This window comes from Taeniopygia guttata, chromosome 9 (assembly GCF_048771995.1).
Source record: "Taeniopygia guttata chromosome 9, bTaeGut7.mat, whole genome shotgun sequence".
Classification (NCBI taxonomy): Eukaryota; Metazoa; Chordata; class Aves; order Passeriformes; family Estrildidae; genus Taeniopygia; species Taeniopygia guttata.
The window spans coordinates 20,898,248-20,922,385 of record NC_133034.1 but is presented as its reverse complement, the minus strand read 5'-3'; the positions used below and the strand labels follow the sequence as shown (position 1 = coordinate 20,922,385).

At 38.9% G+C, this 24,138-nt stretch overlaps 1 protein-coding gene across 15 annotated transcripts in view; it reads left to right on the top strand.

The window, feature by feature from the left end:
- Positions 1-24,138, top strand: part of NLGN1 (neuroligin 1) — a 424,671-nt gene that overhangs the window by 349,420 nt on the left and 51,113 nt on the right. The gene's annotated exons all lie outside the window — the stretch shown is intronic.

Below are 24,138 nucleotides of genomic sequence, written 5' to 3'. Positions count from 1 at the left end.
GTAACACTGCCCTAACAGTTAGAGATCAACATTAAAATATGAACCCAAGTTTCCACCCTCAAGTAAAGCAGAAATCAGACAGGATCTTCTGTTGGGAAATATCTTCTATGTACTTGTTGAGGTTTCGGTTTGTTTGTTGTTTTAACTCTGAACACATTTAGAGAAGGATGAAATTATTCACTAGTCTTTGACATAAGGCTTGTAAACAATTCATTAAAAACTTATCATTGATAGCATCAAAAATACATGAAATATTCAGTAGATAAATTACAAGTTGTGGTTGTAACCTGCAGCAATGCTAATCAGAAATGTGTGCTCAGGTGTGGGAAACAGCACTTTTCAGAAGATGGAAGTGAACTCTCTGTGCTTTCTATTTGCCAGTTTTTTCAGTGCTGTTCAAAAGAGACAGTGATGACTTCTGAAACAACAAAATCAAGGCTCATCATAGAATTATATTTGCCTTCTTAGGAGAAAACACAGTGAAATTGAGCAAGGTAAAAAAAAAACCAAACCAAAACATTAAAACTCTAACAAATTCTGAGACAAATTTGTAGGGTCAGTACAGGAGCACAAATACACAAGTGGCCATTTTAGAATTGGAATACTAAACGAAATTTAAGCTACAGTGGTCAAGGCAACACCACCTAATTAAAGGTCTAAAGACAGAGTTCCACCTACAGGGAATAGATGAAACAGCTTCCAGATGAAACAGACTGGGAGGCTGCAAATGAGAGATGTAATTTTTATTAAAAGAAACACAGCAATTTTCCCTATGGTAAGGTCAGGAGATGAAAAAGGACTATGTGCAAAGTTTTTAGAAATAGAATGTATTATTTAGAACAGTCCCTCCCTTTAATTTTTCAGTCTCTGGATGAGATTGGAACCTTAATTACACATTTGATTCTTTCAGGGAAGACTCCTCTCTGGGCTCATTTTTTTTAACCTTAGCTCATTTTTGTAGTCTTTAAGCACCCCTGTAGTCCAGTTAACTTTTGGCCTACTTAAGTACGTGCTACTGAATCTTCATAAAGATGATTGAATCTGGATGAAAGCTGATTATAAATGTATATTAAAACCTGTATACATAGAAATAAAGTATATTTTTATATAAAGGCTTTTTTTGCATAAATCAAAGAACAGTGGATTTTTAAATTATTTGAATTATTTGCATATTGAGTAGATTTGTTGGCAAACGATATCATTACTGCTTTAAATTGCATCTCCATTACAAAAACTATTCTCATATACGTAGGTCATCTTAGCAAATCCAATGAACTTGGTTTTATTTGACCCTGTTTATTTTTTCTCAGGTGACACAGTTCATTGGTGGCACCATGCTCTGTCCCCATTGTAGACTGGGCAAAGATTTTGTCAGTGACCTAAAGGCTGCAGGGTTACTCAAGAAGGATTAATCAAAAATCTGATTAACAGGTATTCTTTGGTTGGCCAAGACAGCCTACCTCTGGTTCTCTCTTCCAAGAAAAATTATGTAAGCCCTGGGCTCTTTATATTCACTTAGAAGCCAGTTAGAATGTGATGAGAAAAAAAGTATTAATAATACCAGAACTTATCACAGAATCACAGAACAATTTGGATTGGAAGGGACTCTTAAAAACCATCTTGTTCCACCCCCTGGAAGAATGGGAGGGGATGAAGATGTTGCAAAAAATAAATAGCCTCAGTTTACCCTCAGCTAGGCTGTGAGGTATGAATAATGTGTCAAAATTTGAGGGTAAATATGTCTTATTTCAATCATTGTGCATATAGTCTTCAAGTTTTGCCTACAATATGAAGTGCCACCGTATGATTATCTTAAATTCAGGCTACTCTGAAGGGTGTTTAAGGGAGCTGCGGTTGATATTTGGTGGATCTGATGTGCAATTTAGGGATGAGAGTAATTTTGCAGTTGGTCAAACATTTACCATAGGGTACAGGCATTATGTAAATTAGTATTCTATGCCCTCATAGAAAGACTTAATAGAATACAAATGGGCTGATTGTGGCAGTCTTATTCTTCCCAGTTCATCTTTTTCTGCATCACAGTAGAGAAATATGCTTCACTAGGTTAAGAGTTATTTTTTGAGGAATACTACAGAGAAATTAATGGAGGACACGAACCCTGTTCTTTGAGGTGCATTCATTTGGCCGACTAGAAAATTCCTAAGTATTTGATTGTAGGATGCATAAAGTGTAATATGGGATTTGTTACATCCCTCATCTCTGGGAAAGAACAGAAAATCTGTTTACAGCACTAGTTAAATGAAAATGCAGTCTAAAACCATTACAGATTTCTTATTAATATTACTACTACCAAAAAAAAAGTGTATATATTATTTTTAAAAAATTAGTCTACATTCAGCATGAGGTGTGTAAAGCCAGTCATTTGTTCATTAAAGGTAAATGATATTTAAGACTGATACAGCTGCACATCCCCTCAACAAAGAACTCAGTAAAATATTTCCACATGTACATTATCCAAGGTGATTGACATAAGTGTTACCTGCAGGGAGGATGCCAGGCAATGGAATCAGCAAGTAATTTAGGGTGGCATTATACAGAATTAGGTACCTGTTACAATTTCAGCTTTGAAATATTTGAGTCAAGTGTAGTCTGGAGGACAGAACTTCAGTGAATACCAAATGCCCCATTTCTCAAGAAACTCCACAAACAAAAAGCTTTAAAGAATATCAAGTGAGCCTTATACTATTGTGATTAGAGATAAACCCAAAGAGAGCTGATTGGTTTTGTCAATCCCTAAATGAAACAAAAAAATAGCCTTTTTTGCATTCCCATAAATCAGATTATCATGAGTGCTTGCTTTTCCATATATACTTTATCTGTACAAGGAATTCCTGTGAGCTACCAGTGTTTTCTTTGTGTCCATGCCAAATTGTGTGGATTTGCTTAACAAACTGAGGTCACTCATGCCACAGTTGTTACAAGCTATTAAAATTCAGAGTGAAATACTTAGAGTGTTCATTTTGCAATTGGCAGAAATGCCATGGGCTGATAAGTACTGGTGATTGTCAGCACTTAAAAAAATAAAGAACGGGTGTACCAATAATGTGGAGTTAATTTAGCTAAGTGTACATTTTAATGCCAAAATGTTCAAGGGAAGAGCAGTTGTCAGAGTGTTCTTGACCATTCCTTGTATCTTCACAAAACAGACCACCTAATAAGCAAGTGGAAACAATAAAAAAATCATCATCCTTTTTTTCTTTTCACCAAATCTTGAGTGGTCTCTTCAGTGGGCTAATCATGCCTGACTGAGATTTTTGAAGTGGCAGGATAGATTGCACTGCTGAAGTTAATGAAGAACTCTGAGATTTGACATATTTATTTCCTCTGACAAATAGCAAGTGTTTATGGTGCTTACCTTGGTTTCGAGCCATTATGGGTACAGCACAGATGTAGGAATAACGTCACTTAAAAATTATGATTTTTCCAGGAATAACACAATCATCCTATCAATCAGAAATATATTTTCTTTCAAGCACAGTAAATAAATAAGTAACAGTATTATTAAGTTGACAAAAAAGAAATAGGAAAAATGGAGCATGAACTTCTTAGGAAGTGAGAGAAAGCAGAAGGTTAAGACCTGGGCTACGGTCTAGAAGAGGTTTGTAATTGCATTGTTGTCTGGGTGTTGACTGGCTGATTGAACAGCCTTGGAGGTGTTCACAAGCTGTCAGGCCAGGGAATTGGAGTTAATGGACAGCTAATATCATGATTGAATGGCAAAAGTGGAGGCTGATCTCTTTGAGGATGGAAAATCAATAGTCTATTAGATTTGTCAGGCTGACAGGGAGAGAAAACAGCGAAAGTCTGCTGTATTTGCTTGCATTATGGGGGTTGCTCTAATTAAGCACCCACCTTGAGACAAGAGGGGGACCTGTGGAATTGAAGTAGTAATGAGATTCAGGCTTGAAGTAAATGTAGTAACTGCAGTGTAAGGCAGGCTGACAGACAATTAAATCTCTTTAGCAATGCTGCTTCTTTCCAGAAATAAAATCTCATATGGCAGCTGTAAAATAAGGCTGAGCCTGGTATGATTGTAGGTCTTGCACCAGCTCATGGTTGTGCACCTTATTGTTCATGTTGGCTTGGTGTTGTTTCACAAAAAATGTAGATGAGCTTTCTAAATTGAGGTTTCTGCTCCTGTGAGTGTGTATCCTGCTCAGAATGACTCTGCATCAGAGCTGCACTCTGGCACTCCCAGCAGCTGATACCCGCGGTGACACCGCTGGCTGGCTGATAGCGCGGCGGATCTGGGGACACGCCAGCCAGCTCAGCATCACAAGGCAGCTCTCAGTCCCCCTCCCTTCTTCCTCCTTGCCATCAGGAGGGAACTAATCTGACTATTTCAATCAGCATGTGCATATCTCCTCTAAACCTGAGAGCAGATGTAATGCTTCTGACACTGGGAATGTTAGAATGTGCCTACATTCACTGGAGTTCAGTGCTGCATGAAATTGCTGATTTCGATTAAACCTGAAACTTTCCGAGGCTTCAGATGGTTCACACGTGTGCAAATGTATAGTGTCATTATTTTTATTATCTCTTTCCTAATAAGAGGTTGAGTAGATGAAAGGTTTTAGCCTCAGTATTTCTTGTGGGAGAACATTTTATTTTGCAGTAAGCAATGGCAATTCCCCCCATGTTTGCTGCTCTTCTCCAGGCAATTCAATTTGGCACCACTGGAGGGTCATGTGAGTGCTCAGAGACTGAGGGACACTGCTTTGCATCATTTTTTGGCAGGCAAGTTTATTGGGAAAGAAACTCCTATACCTTGCCCCACCTCCTTACCCTATAGCCACTATTTGCTGTAGCAGATCAAAGTCAAACTGTTGCATGTTCTGCTTTGTAGAGTCAGAAATCAGTGGGTATTATACATAGTCAATTGGAAATTGAAAATATATAATTTGGGGTTTGTCCTGCCATTTTAATTAAGCGCTATCAGTTGCTGAGGGCTCCAGATGTCCAATGAAGGGTTCTATGGGCACATATCTGGAACTGGAGATTTTCCTCAGACTTTTGCAGTCACTTGTGAGACAATTTGCCAACGCTTTACAAAACTTCTTCGACCAAGGGTTTACACTGAGTGATTACTTTGTCAGAACTCTTCTAAGTGGTAGCATCCACTAAATGCCTAAGTAGATTCACACCATGCTGATTATTGCACGCTGTTGTGTTTCTGTGAGCAGATACTTCAAAAAGAACTAGGAAAACTTTCTATAAATAAGGTCAATAGTGCCTTTGTTTTGGTTATTGTATTTGTCACCCTTTCAAAATGAAAAGCAGATTCTTCTACCCCGTTCTATGTTTCTGTTATGTCTATAGTGTAATATTTATAAGAATATTAATTTAGATAATTTTGTATATCTAAAGAGGTACAGGGAGCTTTTTGTAAGGAATAGACCTGTATATATGAGCCAGCTGTTTCTTTGACAAATGTATGTGTTCTTTTGCTCAAATGCTCATTTGATTGCCTTCCCTTCATTATGGATTCAGCTTAATTTAAGTTTATTAAATTTCTGCTATTTACTATACCTTATTTTACTTTACATCCATTTAAAGATCAACTGGTTCTTCATCTCAAAATTCATTTTGCTTTGATAATAATTTTTAAATTTATTTCTACTACTGCATTGGTTATATTAGGTTTAATATTGAAAAATTAAGACATAGCTCCCTTCAGTCTGGGCTCAACACAGGTTCAAAGAGGGATTAGCTGAAAGATATTCACATCTCCACAAGAATCTGCCTTGTCATTTTATCTCCTTTTCACAAGGATTTTATTATAGATTGTGGTGATTGTGCTGTAAAATATATTACATAGTTGCATACCATATAAGAGGAAAATCATCTGTGAAATGTCTATTGAGCATGCTTCTTGCAGTATTTCATCAGTTTGTTTCTGTTAGTAGGTTAAATAAATGACAGGGGACAGTAGTTTAAAATGAATACCTTGTACAACCTTCCTTCACATCTGCTGTGAATTAAAGCAGGATAGAATAAAAACAGGTGTCAGTACAATGACCTTGATTTAATACTTGGGGAACGTTTGTAGAGCATTAAAAGTTCACAAGATGTCATGAGGAGAAACCAATGGTCTCACAGGAAGATAAAGAGTCAGTGTCTGAGTCTGAAAGAGATGACATTTTCTGGTGTGCTGTGAGTGTCTCACTGAGGAGGCTGGATCTGCTGGGAACCCAATGCTCTGAGACACTTTTTGGCACTGGTCAGCATTTCATTAAGCCAAGGTTTAAAGGAGCACAGATTTAAGTTCAGATTTAAGTACTGCAGGGAGCTGTAATATATTTTGGATACTGCTGACTCATCTCTTCTCTGAACAGAAGCTGATCAATGCATTGTTGCCATGTCATTTGAAATATAAAACAAGAATTTGGTGCAGTGTGGGATGAGATTTTATTGTTAAAAAATCAAGGTTCATCAGTCTGAGTCTGATGCCTTCTCTAAAGAGAGAAATTTTGAGTCTGCACTGGCATCAACACATCTTGATAAGAGACTGTGTTCTTCATGCAAAAAAATTAATGCTTTAAATTGTAATTGTGCACAGTACAACAGCAATGATGACTCCCCATAGAAATCATGGGGCTACCACACAGTTACATATCCTTCAGTCAGAACTGGGCAGAAATTGGAAATAAATAAAGGACTTCACGAAAATCCACCAGTTCCCTGAAATTATCACACTGAAGCTACAGGAGTGTATTAATATGAAATAAACAAACATACACCGTAAGGGCCGAACAGATGAGCTTTCCCTGGAGGCAGCAAGGCTCAGGAAATATTTTTAATGGGTAGAGCTAGTGCAGAAGTCAGAGACCCTCATGGACAGCAGCACTGAGAGCCTGGCAGCAGCTGCCCCTTGTTTATACTGCAGCCTTGGTCTTTTTGCTTATCTCAGTTTGGCACTTGGGAGCTCTGGAGTAGAGAGGAGCTCCTGATGCGTTCCTATTGATGTTGGCAAGGGCGCCCTTGTCGAAGTTGGCAGAACACATCCATTTCAAATGGAATGCTGATTTTTTGGCAGCCTGGCTGAAATCTGATCTGTTGCAATACATATATGATTGCAGGCTAGTGCAAATGTGGCCTTGTAAATCATTCTTTTGACGTACTGGTGTGTCAGTGATATTTCTTAACGTTCCAATTTTCAGTCTTTGCAGTTCAGAATTAAATACTGCTGGGGTGGAGGAACTGTGTTAGTGCTTAAGAGGAATTCAGAAAAGCAGGTCTTCCATTGCACTAAAGTAGCTAATACTATTTGTTTAGGATACATCTTTGAAATTAGGAAGAATTAAGATAATATTGCAGAAACTCTAACTTATATTTTTGAAAGTTTTAAAACTATTTTGGCTTTTATTAACCAGCAATCCCTTGGCAATCTTCAGTAAGGTGTGCTTGATTTTGTCTTTGCAACTAATTCATATAAGTGATATATGTGAACAAATTTAAGGCAGCATGTGGTTTAAAAATTCTGTGATTTTTTTAAAAATTATAAAGTGCAGCTCTATGTGACCATTCTATAATTTTTAAAAAGAGAACAAATATAAATTAAAATGTTTTCCATTTCAAATGCTGGTCTCTTTGGAATTATTTATCACTTCAGTCCTTGCTAAGGCTGAGCAGCACCACAGGAAGATATCCCACAGTCCAAAGCAGAGGCTGTTTAAGCAGGCCAGAGCAAAAGCCTTCCTCTTGCTTCACTGCTTTTCAGACAATGTCCACTGCTTTTAGTTTCTATATTTGTTCTTCCTGATGCCCAGGAATGTGTTTTGTTATGTACTTGTATTTCTTTTTTCCCCCCAAACTCCTAGGTCATTAGTATCTATTGACATTTTTAAAGTCCCACTTTTAGATTTAGACCTCAGGAGTACTGATGAGTGCAAGTCGTTTGTGGTTGTAAATAATGCCAAGAATTTCCATTGCCAGTACTTGGAAGAATAGAGGTAATAAAAAAGATCAGTCTGTGAGTGACAACTTAAAACCTTACTCACTACACTGAAAAGGTTATAAAGTTACAATTTAATGTGCATATACTCCAAAATTTTAAAGCAGAATATAGAAAATTCCAGTAGCTCTATAAATACTTGCCTAAGCTGTTCAGTCCTATTTTTCTGATGCTGCATTCATTGCAACTATAAATTTAAACTAGACTGTGTCAAAGGAACAATTACAGTTTGTCACAAAAGGGAAAATTTAAGCCCATGTCCTTTTCTTTATAAATTATTAGACATATAAAGTATATTATTTTTCCTCTTAAATTTTAAATTCATTTAACGTTGAGTTCACTGCCATCTGGATACATGGTTTTATGCACTTCTCAGAAGGGACTTAGTCAGCTAAATTTTTGGTTCATTTCAAATGAAAAAATCTTTATAAAATAAGTTCCCACTGCCTGCAGAGAGAGACATCCTGAGCGTGCTGCCCAATCTGTGTTTAGGATCATAAATCAAATTCCATTAGGCATATTAGAAAACAAATTGTTCTTTTCTGAATGTACTTTATGGAATATTAGACATGTGTCAGCATAATGGAGGTAAATCTTCAGTGGAGATGCTCTGTGTAAAATGGATCCAATTTGGGTTTAAGGAAGAGGGAAGTTTAACATTCCCTTTACACAGGGCATTCTGCATTGCAATTTATTAACATTGCAATCATAGGGGCTGGAATTTTTCCAGCTGCATTCAGTTGAGATTATCTGACCTTGGATTTGGGCTCAGACAGTCCATTCTCCCTGGTGTTTTGAGTTGTTTTGTGCTGTCTGTATCTTTTAAACATAGAATATAAATTTGTATATGTTGTGAAAACAATACCTGAAAGCGTTTTGCCAGGTGTGCTAAACAAACAGAAATAGTTTACTTCATTGCTTTCCCAAAGGCCAAGCTTCTTTTGATATTGCACATGCTCATCTTATCTTTAGAGTGTAGCCTTAATAAATGCTTTATCTTTGGCAGTAATGTGCAGAACATAAGTGGTATTGGCCTTGGAGGGATTTTTGACTTAATTTGTTGGATGCAAAGCCTCTGTTTCCAATAATTTATTATGTTTCAAAACCATCTCAGGGAATACAAAATGTGCACCTGAGGCTAGCTTTTATTTATTTCCAATCATTTTTGAACCTGTGCTGTTTTCTGGCATGAAAAAGTATATATCACTTCACCTTTTTTCCGTCCCTCCCCCTTACCCATAATTTTTAAAGCATGAATAAAATCAATATGATCATATATTGATTTGTACAACATCTTTTTTATGCTTCAAAGTGCATAGTAAAATTAGAAATTGTGTTAAACTCCAGAAATAATTTGATGGCAGATTACGCTAAGTATTTAATCACTCCAAAAAAACCCCAATCCTAACAAATACCTTGGCTGAATCTCTCATACCAAAATTGATTCTCTTGCACTGGATTTTAGACTTTGTAAAGTATATATTAAAGAGCTTAACTAGTAAATTAGAAGACAAGATAACTGCAGTGCAGATAAATGAACATTGCATAGAGAATTTTAACCAGATTTTTGCCTAATTATTTATTCTCTGCTGTGTAGTAAAAATGAACAAAACTGACTCCATGGAAATATAGGATTTTGAAGGATTGTTTCTATATAACTGGGAGCAGAGGGTGCATATCTGCATTAATTTGCATCTCATGTACAAGTTTCAAGGAATTTTTGGCAGGGTTCATCATTTATTAGACTTCAGTGCTTGGTCTGTGAGGGGCATTGTCTTTATTGGAAATCCAGCCCTTTCAGCTGGGACTTTAAAGAGAAAAGAAAGGAGCACAATTCTTCTATAAATATGAGAACTTAAAATAATTTCTCCTTTGCTCACATTCCTGTGCTGTGGAAGGCTCCTCACTCACTCACTCACTCACTCACTCACTCACTCACTCACTCACTCACTCACTCACTCACCAGAGTTACTGTCCAGCTTTGGCCATTTTTCTACCCAGCTGGACAAACGGGTTAAAAACCCAGGTGAAAAAGCATTGCTGTAAATCTCCTTTATCACCTGCTATGAAAGCTAAAGCTCCAGCCTGCGGGATGGATGGGCTTTACTTCCCATGCCTAAGTCACCCTCCTGGAATCGATGGCACTTCAGAGGGACATAGATCTCAGCAGGAGCCTCGCTCCTCACAGGCCCTCCAGAGAGATTCATGGTGCACAAGGAGTGCTCCTTGGGCTACCTGGGCCGCCAAAGCACACCAGGATCCCTGCTGTGGCCCCATGGTAGTTCTTCTGGTTTATCTCCAGTTTAATTGTGCAATCCACTCTTCTACAGACTGGATGGGGCAAGACAAAGGTGGGGATGTCCCAGCAGCACCCAAAGGGGCTGTGGGTGAAGACCATGAGCAAGAAGATATCCCACAGTCCAGGAAAAACAGAGATGCTGAGCCAGACTGGGAATAAACACCTCCAGAGCTCTGGAAATCAGAAGAGAAATGTTGTTAGGAGCTCAGGGGGCAAGCAGTGTTTGCCACAGGGCAAAAAGCTACACCAGGATTGGAGGGAGGAACAGCCAGGAAGGGCAGAGAAGGACAGGGAATTTCTTTCCTTAAGCCACTTTCCGTGTGTTCTCAGTATAATCCCTTTGAATTTTCTCTGTCCTAAGGAGTCAATTATTCTGGTTCTTATTTTAATGATATTTTGCCTTTTTAATTTTAAGAGACTGCCTGTCTTCTCTGTGAACCCACTGTAAGGCAAAGATCTAGGCAGATTTACCTCAAAGCCTCAGCCAAGTTAAAGTCCTATTACAAGCCATTGAAGTGATTTAATTTTATTACCTGAGGACACTTTTTCTGAGGAAAGTTAGTGCATGCTGCAGTGCTCTGCTGAGTCTGGGTATCCATCTTCTTCAGCTCTATCTGAGCCCTTGGTAGGCAAACACCATGGATATAACTCTAATACACACTGATATTTAAACTGCTGTGTAAGGATAGTAGATTTTAAAATATTGATTTGGATTCATCTGCTTAGGTGACCTCTGGCATGGATATCATATTTAGCTGTGAACTTTGCCTTTTGCTTCTTTTTTTAATACAAAGAACTCAAATTATTCTGATTTTTTTTTTTTAGCATAAGTCTCGTCTGATACTAGTTAGTACAAAAAAAGCTCAACATCAGAGAAAAAAAGTGTAATTTTTTTTTCCTTCCAACTACTATCAAAATGAACACTAGGACCAAAGGCTCTTATTGAAAATAATTCCTTAAATAATCACTTACCTTGAAGGCATTTGATCTGTATGATCTGAATGCAACTGCTGATAACTTCAGAGAAATAGAAAACTGTGTTAAAAATCACTTTCTGTTGGGGACTGAAGTCCTGTCTGTCACATGGTGGATTAGAGGCTTGGCAGCTCTCCAGCCCATCAGACAGCACGTAAATTCTTTGATGCCAATTGCATTAGCCTTCCTCTACTAATGTGTTGTAGAGCTTGGAAAATAAAAGAATGAAGGTCAACATGCCAGCATGTACCCCTGGTACAGCAAGGGCTGCTTTTAATGTGCAGGAGAATGAAAACACTTCAGAGTCTGAGCTGCCGGCTCTGTGACCTTCCCCTGTGCCCAGGGTCCTGAGATTTTTGTCCTCAAGTCCTGAGTGCAAGGAGTGCCTGTCCCAGGATGCAATTTGCTCTGAAATTCCCAAATGGACACAGTTTGCCTTCAACCATTACTGCCTGTTATTTATGTGCAGATGCTGTGGGCTGTGAACTTGGTGCTGAACTCCGCTCCAGCCCTCACGGTTCTGTGAGCGGAGCGGGCAGGAATCAGCTCAGCTCACGAGTAAAAAACCAGACTTGATGACTGATTGGAACACCAGGCAAAATCTCTGCTCCACGTGCATCTTCTTCCCCAGGGCTCGTGCTGGAGATGTGCTCCAGAGATGGATGGCAGGGATGCACTCAGCACAGCACGGCAGGGATGCTGCCCAGTGATAGATGGCCAGGGCTGCTGCTGTGTTTGAGGGTAATTAATTGCTACATCCTCCTTTCTCCCTCCAAAATGGGGAGGAAGGACCCAGCCACTCCCAAAAGCTGCTGAAGGATGACACTTTTTGGGAGGTGAAGCTTATGTGTTGGAGCAAAATCTATGTTAAACCTGAGAAATGACTGAGCTAGGTGTATGTAATCATCACAAAATAATCAGTTTTGATGTGGAAATCCAGCCACAAAGACTGTTAGAGCTCTCCAGTTGCACCTCTATCCTACCCAGGATACACCTAGGAGATTTACACACCTTTCTCATTTCTCACCCTGGGCATCATGGTGTATTTTTCCCCCTGTGTGTGCTTTGAGAGGCTCAGAAGGCTCCTGCCCCACTGCTGACACGGTGCCACAGCCCTTCAGTTCACACTTGGCTGCTGAGAAGGAGTAAACTGTGACTCCCTGGGTAGCAGCTGGCACAGCAGGGTTTGGCATCAGTCAGCTTGTGAAACGGGGAGATTGACACTGAAACCTTCCTTGTGCCTAGTAAAGAGCTAGAGGAGGGTAAAACTGGAAAGAAAGTATGCTCTTTCATATGGAATGACAAAAAAAAAAAAAAAAAAAAAAAAGAAAAAAGGTTATATTGGTCTTAAGCTGGTTTTGGCCCAAAGATGGAAGAGTTTTATTTTAACCTCTGATTTTTCAGTGTTACACTGTAATAACCTCATTAGGAAGACAGGCTGTAAGGTGAGGAACAATTTGTTATATTTCTTCATGACTGTTATGTGATCAATTTGCCCTTCAAGCTTGAAGTGAGTTTGGTTTTAAGTCATTAAAGGGGGATAGACCTCCCAAAGCAAGGGAAATCTGCTGTACTTCCCTTCCCTCACTCATACTGATGATAATTGATGCTCATAAACCAGAGGCAAGGGCAACGCTACAACAGCTACCCTTGACAAGCTTGTAACCTTTTAAGGAAACTCTCATTGCTTGTCAAAACCAGGGCTTGAATACACTGTGTTATCTGACATGGAGTGAAGAAAAGATGTATTACTTTGCTGGGCTAAAAATGGGAACAAGATGATTATGGACAAACAATGAAGGAAGAACATGTTTTGATTATAAATGAACGGGACAGGTGATGGATGATGTGGAGATTAAAGTGCAAGAAATATTGGAGTAATTTTTAATTGCCTAATTTTATCCATTTTGGATGAGGAAACATATCTTCCATGACTTCAGTGGTGGCAAAATGTAGAATGTGTATAAAATAGGGATTTGGCATGAGGTTAAATCCTTAGGTATATACAAATCTGGTTATCAGTTTTGCTCCAAGATGTACTAATAATATCAAGAGAAAAAAATATTTCCTTTCTGTAGGTCTTGGAGGTGTTTTGATCAGTGCCAAGGTGAGTCATGTACCTTTGGATGACTGATTTTTCTTTGTACATCCTGCCCAGGTCTTCTGCAACCATCCAAATATTCTGCTCATTTACAGGGACTCTGGCTTTTCAAGGTTCATACTGAAAATGTAATAATATGACTTTGGATGTGCTATAGGATAATTGTGGAATCTTGGTCATATAAATCTCAAGTAAATTTATGGATTCAAACAGGGCATTCAGGTACATAAAATCCTACTCCCTCCTGGTTTCTCTTCACCTGAAGTTTTCAAAGTAGTCTAATTATGGTTTTTCATTTCTCCTTTTAAGCAACTAGATTGAAAATTTGCAGAATTTAACCAGATTAGGTATTTTAGTTTCAATACTATTTGAGGTATTGATTTGGGAGAGTACTTACAGATTCCTCTAAGACTGGTGTTTCTTTGTAAAGTATAGATAGAGAAATTGTAATTCCCTTTTTTTATATACTTCTAATGAAAAAAGTTGGTTTTTTTGGAGTTGCTTTAATAATTTTTATGCTTTGTATATGACAGAACCAACAGCAGATCTTTCTCAGAGCAAATTAGGTGGGAAATTGGACTGACTTTTAATCAAAATATTAATCCAGAGGAGAAAAGAGGTGCTGCTTACATTGTCTTAAAAGAACTATCTGTGAAAAAAGAAAATTCACCCACATATTTTGGCCCATGGATTTGAAATGGTAAACTATAGAGAGGTAGCTTTGCTACAGCAATGGCTGTTTCTGAGTCCCTGTATGCATCCCTCTTATTTCACCTTTCAAGCAAGTCCAGTAAATAAGCTGAAAAGTTTAGTTTGTGTCTTCTAGTTTTGTATGTGTTGCACTGGGGAGGATCGAAGAAGAAGCCATGCTGGTCTGTGAAACTAGCTTTCTTAATTGTGACTCCTATTACAATAATAATAATCTTCTAAAAATTAAATGTAATTTTTAATTAATTTTTTCTATAGTTTTCTTTATTTCACTCTTTCTCACTGAGAATGTGATCACATAATTAATTGATTTCTAGAGTGGCTTAAAGGAAGGGATGTAAACATTCATGAAGATGGCAGGAACAAATGTAGGAAGGTTAGGATTTTCTAATTTTTTTGCCATAATGGGAGGTTTTTCTGATCCACATTAGATTTCTCTCTCAGGTCCCAAACTTCTCACTGGTCCTTATTGCTAGGCTACATCTCACAAACCCCTTTGTTTTAACTAATTCTTGTTCAGTTCTTACTGAAGGGGTAAAAACTTTGAGACAAGAAGCAGAAGGAAGTAGCCAGAAGCAAGATCTCTCTTTTATTTGGAAGGTAAACAGATTTATCCCTCTTAAAGTAGCGATTAGTAAATCCCTCACCATTTAACTCCCCTCTGGCTAATGTAATATAATTACAGTTTATCCCAAACCAGAAATATGGCAATAAAAATGTTCCTCCTAGTGACATTGAAGTCAGTAGGCTTTTTTTTTTTTTTCTATAAGAAAGGTGAATGTAGCTGAGCTAAAAATCCTACAAATATACAATGGAATTTGGATTATTTGGAAAGATACAGGCTCAGTTCAAGTAAAATGACATTCCCTTGTCATTTTATATACATACACACATAAACATAATCACTTAAAGGATGCATTAGTTTATACAATATTTTATTGCTGGTGTTTTTTCTCGAGTTGGAGCCAGTAGAAATGAGGAATATAAGATGCTGTGGGAACAGAGATGCTCTGAAGCTACAATGAGAAGGGAATTTAACAGGTGGTTTAAGGGCTCTGGAGGTCAGGGGCTGAGGGAATTGAGGATGCTGCCACAAGGTGACCAAAATGAAGGCACAAATGAGGGAAAGAGAAATAGGAAGGTGAATGAGAAGATGGACTGTGTAGGTGACAAAGGGACAAGAGAAGAAGAGGAACTGGTTAGATTTCAGCAGAAAGCAGAAAATTCAGGAAAGCAGAGTTTCCCTGGCAGAGTAAATAATGTTTTGGAGGCTGCATGGAGCCCCTGGAGAGTCCCCTGCCCTTTATTGCCACTGAATATCTGCAACGCTTCTGTCAGATTGTCCTGTTCTTCTACCAACCCTTCCCAAGGAAAATTTCCTTGCTGGCTCCACAAAGCAGCTCTTTCATGGGTATGAGCAGTGCATGTGTGGTGTGTATAGAGTGAGTTCCACATTTCAAATATCAGATGCCTCCCTGAACATATTTCTCAACTTTTTTATCCTGCTTTCTGCTCTCACACCAGTACTTGAATGATCCATGCAGATTTGAGATAGGGAAATGAATGGATCTGAGCTTTTTCCTTTTTTTTAACTCCCAACCTTTTTTTTTTTCCTGGTGGGATGAGGGATAGAGTGGGGGGCAGAGGAACTGTGCAAATAATTTAGGCAAAATATTACAAAAACAGCACCAGTTCCAGGCATCTTAAATTTAAATGCCTGGCTTCATATTTAGACAGCTGTTATTCACGGACTTTACTGCAAACTTTATCTGCGGACCAACATTTCTGTTAAGAGAAGACTGATCCTCAGAGCTTGAGAACAGGGATGTATTTCATAGTTTGGAACCTGGGTTCATAGATTTGCTCAAGAACACTAACCTCCCCACTATAAGAATTACAGTTAAAGTTTCTTTTTCTTCAAGGGCTCAATCTTACAGGAGGCTGAACATTATTGACATTAAACTCATGGAGTTCAGGCTTATATAATCAAAGTACACAACACTCTGAAGAACTGAGCCGTAAGCACAGAATTCACCAGCCTAATGCATTTGGAAACACTTTGCTTTGCATATAGAGGGAATGATCACACATCAGACACCTGGCAATTTTGATGATCCTGTTTTCAATAGAATAACATTGCATACTCTATTACCACAAGAGTAATAAATGAGAACACAGAACAGAAGTGCCAAAAGGAATCCTTAATATCATTTTCATGAACATCTGTCATTTGTTTAAGTATAAAGAAAAATGAGTTTATGTCAAATGAAAAATCAGTTCTGAAATGGAGACTATCAGTACCTTTTGCAAAATATTCTTATTTTTATTGAGTATTTTACTGTAGGCATGAGAATTCCCAGCACTATTTTTATGGCTCTGCACAGCCTCCATTGTGCATTCTTGGTGTAGACCTGAGAGGAGGCTGCTTACACATAAGTCAAAAAGAGGTGTAATGAATCATGAAACAAGCCTGTTTTATTCAATAAGACATTCTCTGAGCTTTCTTTCCACATGAAGAACTGGCCATTCAAACAGAAATGACCTGCAGAATTTTTGCATAGAAAGGAAGCTAAATTCATTGGGGCATATACAGTAATAATTCTGTTGTTTCACGATACTATGAGATTAAATTAAACAATACTAGCATTTGGAAACTTCCCTAGTACACAGAACAATGAAGTATTTTCCCCTGAAAATGTCATTGATTCCTTTCTCCAATAATTTTTAGCAGTTCAGTAACTGCAAGACCTTTGTCTTCAAGATAAATGCAGGCAGAAGTGTCTGGCACAATGGAGAATAAAGGCTTAAAAGGTTTTCTCAGGAAAGCCAGGGCCAACCTTACCTATGCTTTACCACAAATCAAATGCTGCACATAGGCAACAGGTAAGAGATGCCACCTGCATACCATGTGATATCTGACATGAGTTGCTAAATGGAATTTTTATAGTTCAGATGTCACCTTCAAGCAGGAAGGAGATTAAAGATAGCTTATTGCACTTAATAACATTTGCAGGCATCAGTGTTACCATGCTACCTATAAATTCTTGGCCTTTGTTGTGCTGTGTAAAGCTCTGAGTCACAGGATGCCACTGGAGATGTCATTATTTTAGAGGTTGATGCATTGAGTAATGACATTTTTTCCTTTACTTTTTTTTTTTTTTTTTTTTCCATAATTAGCGTGTGTGGAAAGGTCTTAGTGGGAGGAAGGGAATTGTGGGATTTAAAAATCTTGTACACATAAAAGTAGTCTTTGGGTTTTTTGTCTTTTTTTGATCAATAATATGCAACTATGAAGCACTTACAAAAAGCTTTTCTTCCTTCATATCTTTGCACATCCTAGCTTTAGAGGATTGCACAGATTTTTCCATTTAGCCATTCCACACAACAGGTCTGGTAGTTCAATGAGTAACTTTTTCTTTCTTCTCTCTGTACTCAGTGATGCCTCTGGTTGATTAATTTTAGAATAAAGCATTACTAGAAGAGCTCTTCCAGAGAGAGTTTTCTTTGGGTGTCTGTTCTTTACATCCAGGGCAAGATGGTCCCTGCATGGTCAGGCAGGTTGCGCAGCTCAGTGCATGGAAACTTTGATTTTTACAGTCTTTTAACTTTTGGATGTTACTTCTTCATGCAAGAAACACTTGCTGCAAGTCAAAGTGCAACAAGATATCAAGTCAAATTAAAATTCAAAAAAAAAGGGAGAATGAAAGAATTTTTCTTCCACCCCAGAGTAGAACACCAGCACATCAAGGCCTGACCTTAAAGTTTTCACCATTAGGATTCTTTAATAGAGCAAGGAAATGAGTAACTGAGGAAGGGAGGAAAAAAGAGAGAACTGCAACCCACAATAGTTCTTTGACTCTTTTTATACTGCTGCCTCTCTCCTCCCTTTTGTGCACTTTACTGGGTCTAATCTTTTGTCTTTTTCTTTCTTCTTTTTTTTTAATGTGTGGTTAGTCATTTTCATTATGAAAGGTCAGTCTACTTTTCTGCTGGAATTTGAATGTTGCCCACATTTTTTCCCCAAATGTCATTACATTGGCTAACATTTTTATCACCAATTATGACAAGATTTTGTAGCATTTCTAGCAGACATCTTAAGAATACGTTCTGTCTGAAGAGTTCTTCCTTTTGTAATTAAAAATGACCTGGCTACATACTAAATGCTAAAATATTGTGAAATGCTAATGGCTGTCTTCAAGGTTTGAGAACCTTCTGTTCCCTGTAAATTATGCAAAATGTGAGTTTGAGGTCTTTGAAAAATGTCTTTCTCCCCTGTTCTTAAATTCCTGTTAATTTAAATGGATAAGGTCAGTGAGTTTGTGTGGAAGACCATTTAAGAATAAATGTTTCTGAAAACTTAAGTTCCTTAATCTGGCACTCTCAGGCTCTGCACATCCCTGATGCACATTGCTTTGTTTGCTTTTCATATTTACTGACTCCCCCCCATTCCTGCATTTCTTTCCCCACAGTATTTTTATAATTATAGAATCAGTTTCTAGCTGAGAAAAAATTGACCCAGAATGTGTAGCTGGGTGGGGGATGAAGCCTAAGCTGCTCTTCTGACACTGTTGCTGTCTCTGAAGCCAACCTGTGTGACACCTTTTATTTTCCCCTTGTCTGCCCCAGGTTTGTTCTCTGCAGATGGAGTTAACAGCATCTCGGAGCACTTGGCACATCCCAGTGGAAAATATTCATTTGTTGTTATCTGTGAATTTTAGCAGTTCTCAATTCATAACCATTTAAGCCACTTGGAAAACTGTTAATTGCATTTCGTCTCTTCCATGCCTCCTCCTCCTCCTCCTCCTCCTCCTCCCATCTGCTGCTGTTTTCTCCCACCTTTCCCCATCACCTCTTCCTCTGCTGAAGGTGGAGCTACACACACTACACTTGATACAGTCCAACAGCATGAAGTTTAATAAGTCTAAGTGCCGAGTTCTGCATTTTGGACACAAAAATCCCCTACAGCGTTACAGGTTGGGGTCAGTATGGCTGGACAGTGTCCAGGCAGGAAGGGACCTGGGGGTGCTGGTCGACAGCCGGTTGGATATGAGCCATCAATGTGCCTCGGTGGCCAAGAAGGCCAATGGCTCCTGGCCTGCATTAGGAATTGTGTGACCAGCAGGAGTAGGGAGGTCATTCTTCCCCTATACTCGGCGCTGGTGAGATCACACCTCGAGTGCTGTGTCCAGTTCTGGGCCCTCAGTTTGGGAAGAACGTTGAGATGCTTGAGCACGTCCAGAGGAGGCAACGAGGCTGGAGAGGGGCTTGGAACACAAGCCCTACGAGGAACGTTTGAGGGAGTTGGGGTTGTTTAGCCTGGAGAAAAGGAGGCTTAGAGGTGACCTTATTGCTCTCTACAGCTCCTGAAGGGAGGTTGTAGACAGGTGGGGGTCGGTCTCTTCCACCGGGCAGCACTGGCAGAACAAGAGGACACAGTCTCAAGCTACGTCAGGGAAGGTTTAGGTTGGGTATTAGGAAAAAGATTTTCACTGCAAGAATAATAAAATACTGAAATTGCCTTCCTAGGGAGGTGGTGGAATCACCATCTCTGGATATGTTTAGAAAAAGACTGGACTTGGCACTTGGTGCTATAGTCTAGTTGTGGTGCTAGGGCACAGGTTGGACTTGATGATCTTAGAGGTCTCTTCCAACCTCATTATTCTGTGATTCTGTGAGCTCAGCCATTCCTGCCTGGTGGCCCTGGCTGCATGCTGGTGTCATGTGCTTCCCTGCTCTCTGCCTCTGGGCATGTTGCTGTGTCATTTTAGCCTGTTTACCTCGCTTTCTCTGCCACGGAAGATCCTTATTTCCTTCTCTTGGTAGTTTTATCCCCAAAGGCAGTTGCTGAAGTGAGTAGGACAGTGAGGTTGGCCCCTCTGTGGTGTCCCTGGGCTCTCTGGAGCGGGGATCGTGTACCTACAGGTGGGAACCACATGGTGGAAGGGTCCCACACAACACCAAGCCCAAGACGACTCTGTGAAATCACTAATTACAAAGCCCTCCCACATTTAACAGTTTTTTACATAACAACCCATCAAAGTTTGCACTCCATTGGGTATTCTGAAGACATGGTAAATAACCAAAAAGTGTGTTATATCCGATCCAGGAATTATATCAACTTTCTGAAGGCAAAATTAGATTTTTCCCCCCCGCCCATGTATTTTAATGGAAGGTACAATTGCAGAGATTTTATTTTTCCAAGTTCAGTATGACTTTTCCTTACTATTAGAAGCCAAGGCAGGTGTCTGATTTGTAATGCACTTACCAGTTGTAGGGACACTTTGAGTTGCTAAGTACATATAATGGAAAGATATGACAGAGAAGAGCTAATCAGAAATTTTTCAGCAGAATGCTTTTTCCTGGAAAATGGTGTTTCATGGAAACTCAAATGTTTAATGGAATTTCTTCGATGTTTCAATATGAACTTTATCAAAAAGACAGGCTGTGACATTGCAGGAGACAGTCTGCCACACTTCTCTCTGCTGCTCTTGGCATGACGAGAGTATAACTGAAATACTTGGGTCTACTTCTGAAGTCATTTTAAGGACAACTGTTTTTTATTATTGATTGGCAAGGCATCAGAATGTTCCACTGTAAATTAAACCATGATATGTTTCGGTCCAGAAAAAAAATGATGTGTTCTAACCAACACTGGGTGCAGATGTGTCTTTGGTGGCTCAGAAGTAAAATATCACAGAATCATGGAATGGTTTGGGTTGGAAGGCACCTTAAAGCCTAAAGTTCCAACTCCCTTCCATGGGTGAGGCCATCTTTCACTATCCCAGGTTGCTCCAAGCCCCATCCAAGCTGGCCTTGAGCACTTCCAGGGGTGGGGCAACCTCAACAGCCTCTACTCTTGTGCTATAGATGATTTTATCTCTCACTGTGGTGCACTACTGCTGGTGTAGAGCACAGAAACACGAACAAAGACTAGAAAAGGCGGCATCAAAATATATGTTAAAAGGAATTTAATTTGAATTCTAAGATTTTCTAAAAACAAAGCATTGTTTTGTCAAACACAGACCTGGAATTTTTGTAAGGCTTTCTTTTTTATTTTTGAAAATATTAGGATTCTGAGAAATTACCATTCTTCATTTAGAAAAAAAGTTGGTGGGTAATTTCCAAGAAATGTCTTCCTGGGAGAAGAGACTGGCTGGAGCAGCTTTCTGTTCCCTCCTGGTCTCCAGCAGGAGCTCTGGCTCAGGCTCCATTGCTGATTCAGGAAGCATTTAGGAACTCTCTCACATCACTGACTTACCTCTTTAACTTCAGACACTTTACTATGAAAGATGGTTGCACAATTTACCATATGTAATTTTTAAACCTAATTTAAGTAAATTCTGTATGACTTCTCATCAAGGCACTTTCAATTTAATTTTTTTTCTTTTAGGACTGTTTTAATTAAATTTAACATAAGTCAATTCATATTGATTGAAATTACCTTAAATGAGTTTGGCTTGAGCCCAAATAACACAATCTTTTGCACCTGTTTTAAGTTAAATTGGTTTAATTTTATACCAACAGTTCTACTGTTGCCACCCATCAGTGGCAGCCAGCACACGGAAAGCTCCCACTTCTGGGCTGTTGTGAAGTACAGAGTAGAGAAATAATCTGAGATTACCTATGTGCACTCATCTCTCAGTGGTATAATTTGTAAAGTAAATTATCATTTAATTAGTATAAGCTTCTGAGACACTCATCAGTGCCATGTCTTTGAGCTCCTATTCTTTATCACTAATTTTGCTATATATTATACAATCAAATAAATGGTAATTTATATATTATCCATTTTTTATACACCAGCTTTTATTGTGATTCTTACTAGAGTCACACTTGTCTGCTTTAGTATTCTGATATGCTTTCCTTTCCTTTCTTTACATAATTTTAATGAGAAATACCAAATTAATGCAAAATAGGCTAAACTCAAAGCAGGAAAAGCAGGCGGATTCTCTGTAGTAAAGGCATGATTCCCACCTTTGCTAAAATTTCCTCCCTAATTCCAGAGCTCTCAAACACAAGTAGAATCTGCCACTGAGCTTCATCTGAACTTTCCCTTGTGGCCCCTAAAAATGTTATTTAGAAGAAAGGCAAGTAAAGCTGTGTTTGGGACTAGGAGGAGAGTTTTGCTAATGTGATCATAAGTCCACCAAGTGTCCATTGACTTATGGACATTCTCTGCTTACATCACTATAAACTGGAAGAGATCAAGTGAAATAGAAAAGATTAACTCAGGGTTTTCTCCTATACAGGTTGTAACTGTGATGGGTTTGTTGCTAGAAGAGAAAAAGCTGGCCTCCCCCTCTGCTTATAACCTATAGAGAGGAGTAGGACTAAAACTGAGGTGTAAAACAGCTGCAGAGGTGAGAAACAGATGTTCTTACCTGTGCACAAACAGGCAGGTGTTTGACAGGACTGCACAGGACAGGCTCACCTGGGTGCCTTATAAACACCATAAAGAGGTGAGAAACACACCTAAAAGCTTAGCAATCCAATCTAAGTAATTATTTTGGTGCATTTCAGAGGAGAAAAGTGAGTTTATTTTCCTTTTACTTTTGCCCATTTTTTCTCCTCAGACTCTCTTTACTACAGAACTAATTTTCTGGTGCAGAGCTGTGACCGATGTAACCCAGTGTGTGTGAGCCATACAAATGAACAGAAAAGGAAAATAATGCATAAATATCCATTGCAATGTAAATATTACTGTTTAGAAAATGTTTGACCCTTTCTAATACAGGAGGCCACACCACATTATATCAGACCGTGCTCTGTCATGTTGCAACATGAGATGAAGTAACAAGAAGTGGCATGAACCTTTGTAAAATGCCACAGTGCAGTAACCCATTTTTAATGCTGTCAGTATAAACCATGGGAGCAGGTAGAAACAAATCAAACATAACATCTGAACGGGAAAATATTGTTAAAATTACCTACAGCCTTCAGTTAATATCTGACTGTCAGGACATCTCTGGCTGAGGTATCAATTCACACCAAGGAATCGTGCGGGTTTGTGACGAGATTGTGAATCTCATTACAGGGATTGTCACTTCAGTGTTATTTATCAGCACCTCACACAGCATCACGGTTGAGTAAACAAGATGAGTTTTGTCTTGGTAATTTTCTTGAATAACAGTCCCACAGGCCCACCTCACCTCCCTTCCCAGGTCAAAAGGAGTGAATAGCAGTGGGCTGATTAAGCATTCTAGAACCTTGTTCACCAGTTCACCTTGCAGTACTTTTTCTCCCTCTCCTCTCAAGTTTTCTCCTCCTAAACTGCCCCAAAACACATTCCTGCTGGGATAAGAAGGCTAGAAAGGCTTTGCCTGGCTCTTCTTTTCTACACCTCCCTGAAGACTGGAGCATCCAGCATTTATGGCCCTGACAGTTCAGCAGTCCTGGGGCCTCTCCTGCAAACGAATCTCGCTCTAGATGCCAAATTATATCCCAAAAGCAAAAGCAGTGCACTTCTCATGAATTTTATAGGACTCCGTGGAATTAAACTGGACAACCAATTTAAGAGTGTAGAGACTGATTTACCAGCATTACTGCTGAGGAATCAAGTAGTGGATTCATTGAATTTGGTGGTTTGGACATAAATAACGTTTAAGGCAATTAACTATGGATTTTAGACTTGTCCTGAGGACTTTATCAAACTGCAATTTTACAGCACAAAGGAGGTTTTTTGAATTCATGCATGGAAATAAAAATTCCAGTGTTACAATGAGGTTCTTTGGTGTATGTTATGCAGCAAGTAGGTCTTAATGTCACTGTTCTTAATGTATATGAATAAGCACTATCATAACAAAAGTGATTCTTCTAATGACACTGGTAAAAACTGCAACATATTGGGGATTTCTCTTCCATGTGACCTTTTTCTTGAAGTGTTTCTTCTCTTAATGCTCTCTCCACTGAAAGAAAGATAGCAGTGAAGGATATTCAACAAGAAACAGGTGAATATTGAAATCTGATCCAGTATCAGACTCTTGGGACTTTTCCCAGTTTAAAGAATTCTTCATAAGCACATGTAGGTAGAGAAAATTCCCACAGCTCTCGGCTTTCTAAGGGATGCTGGTCTACTAAACC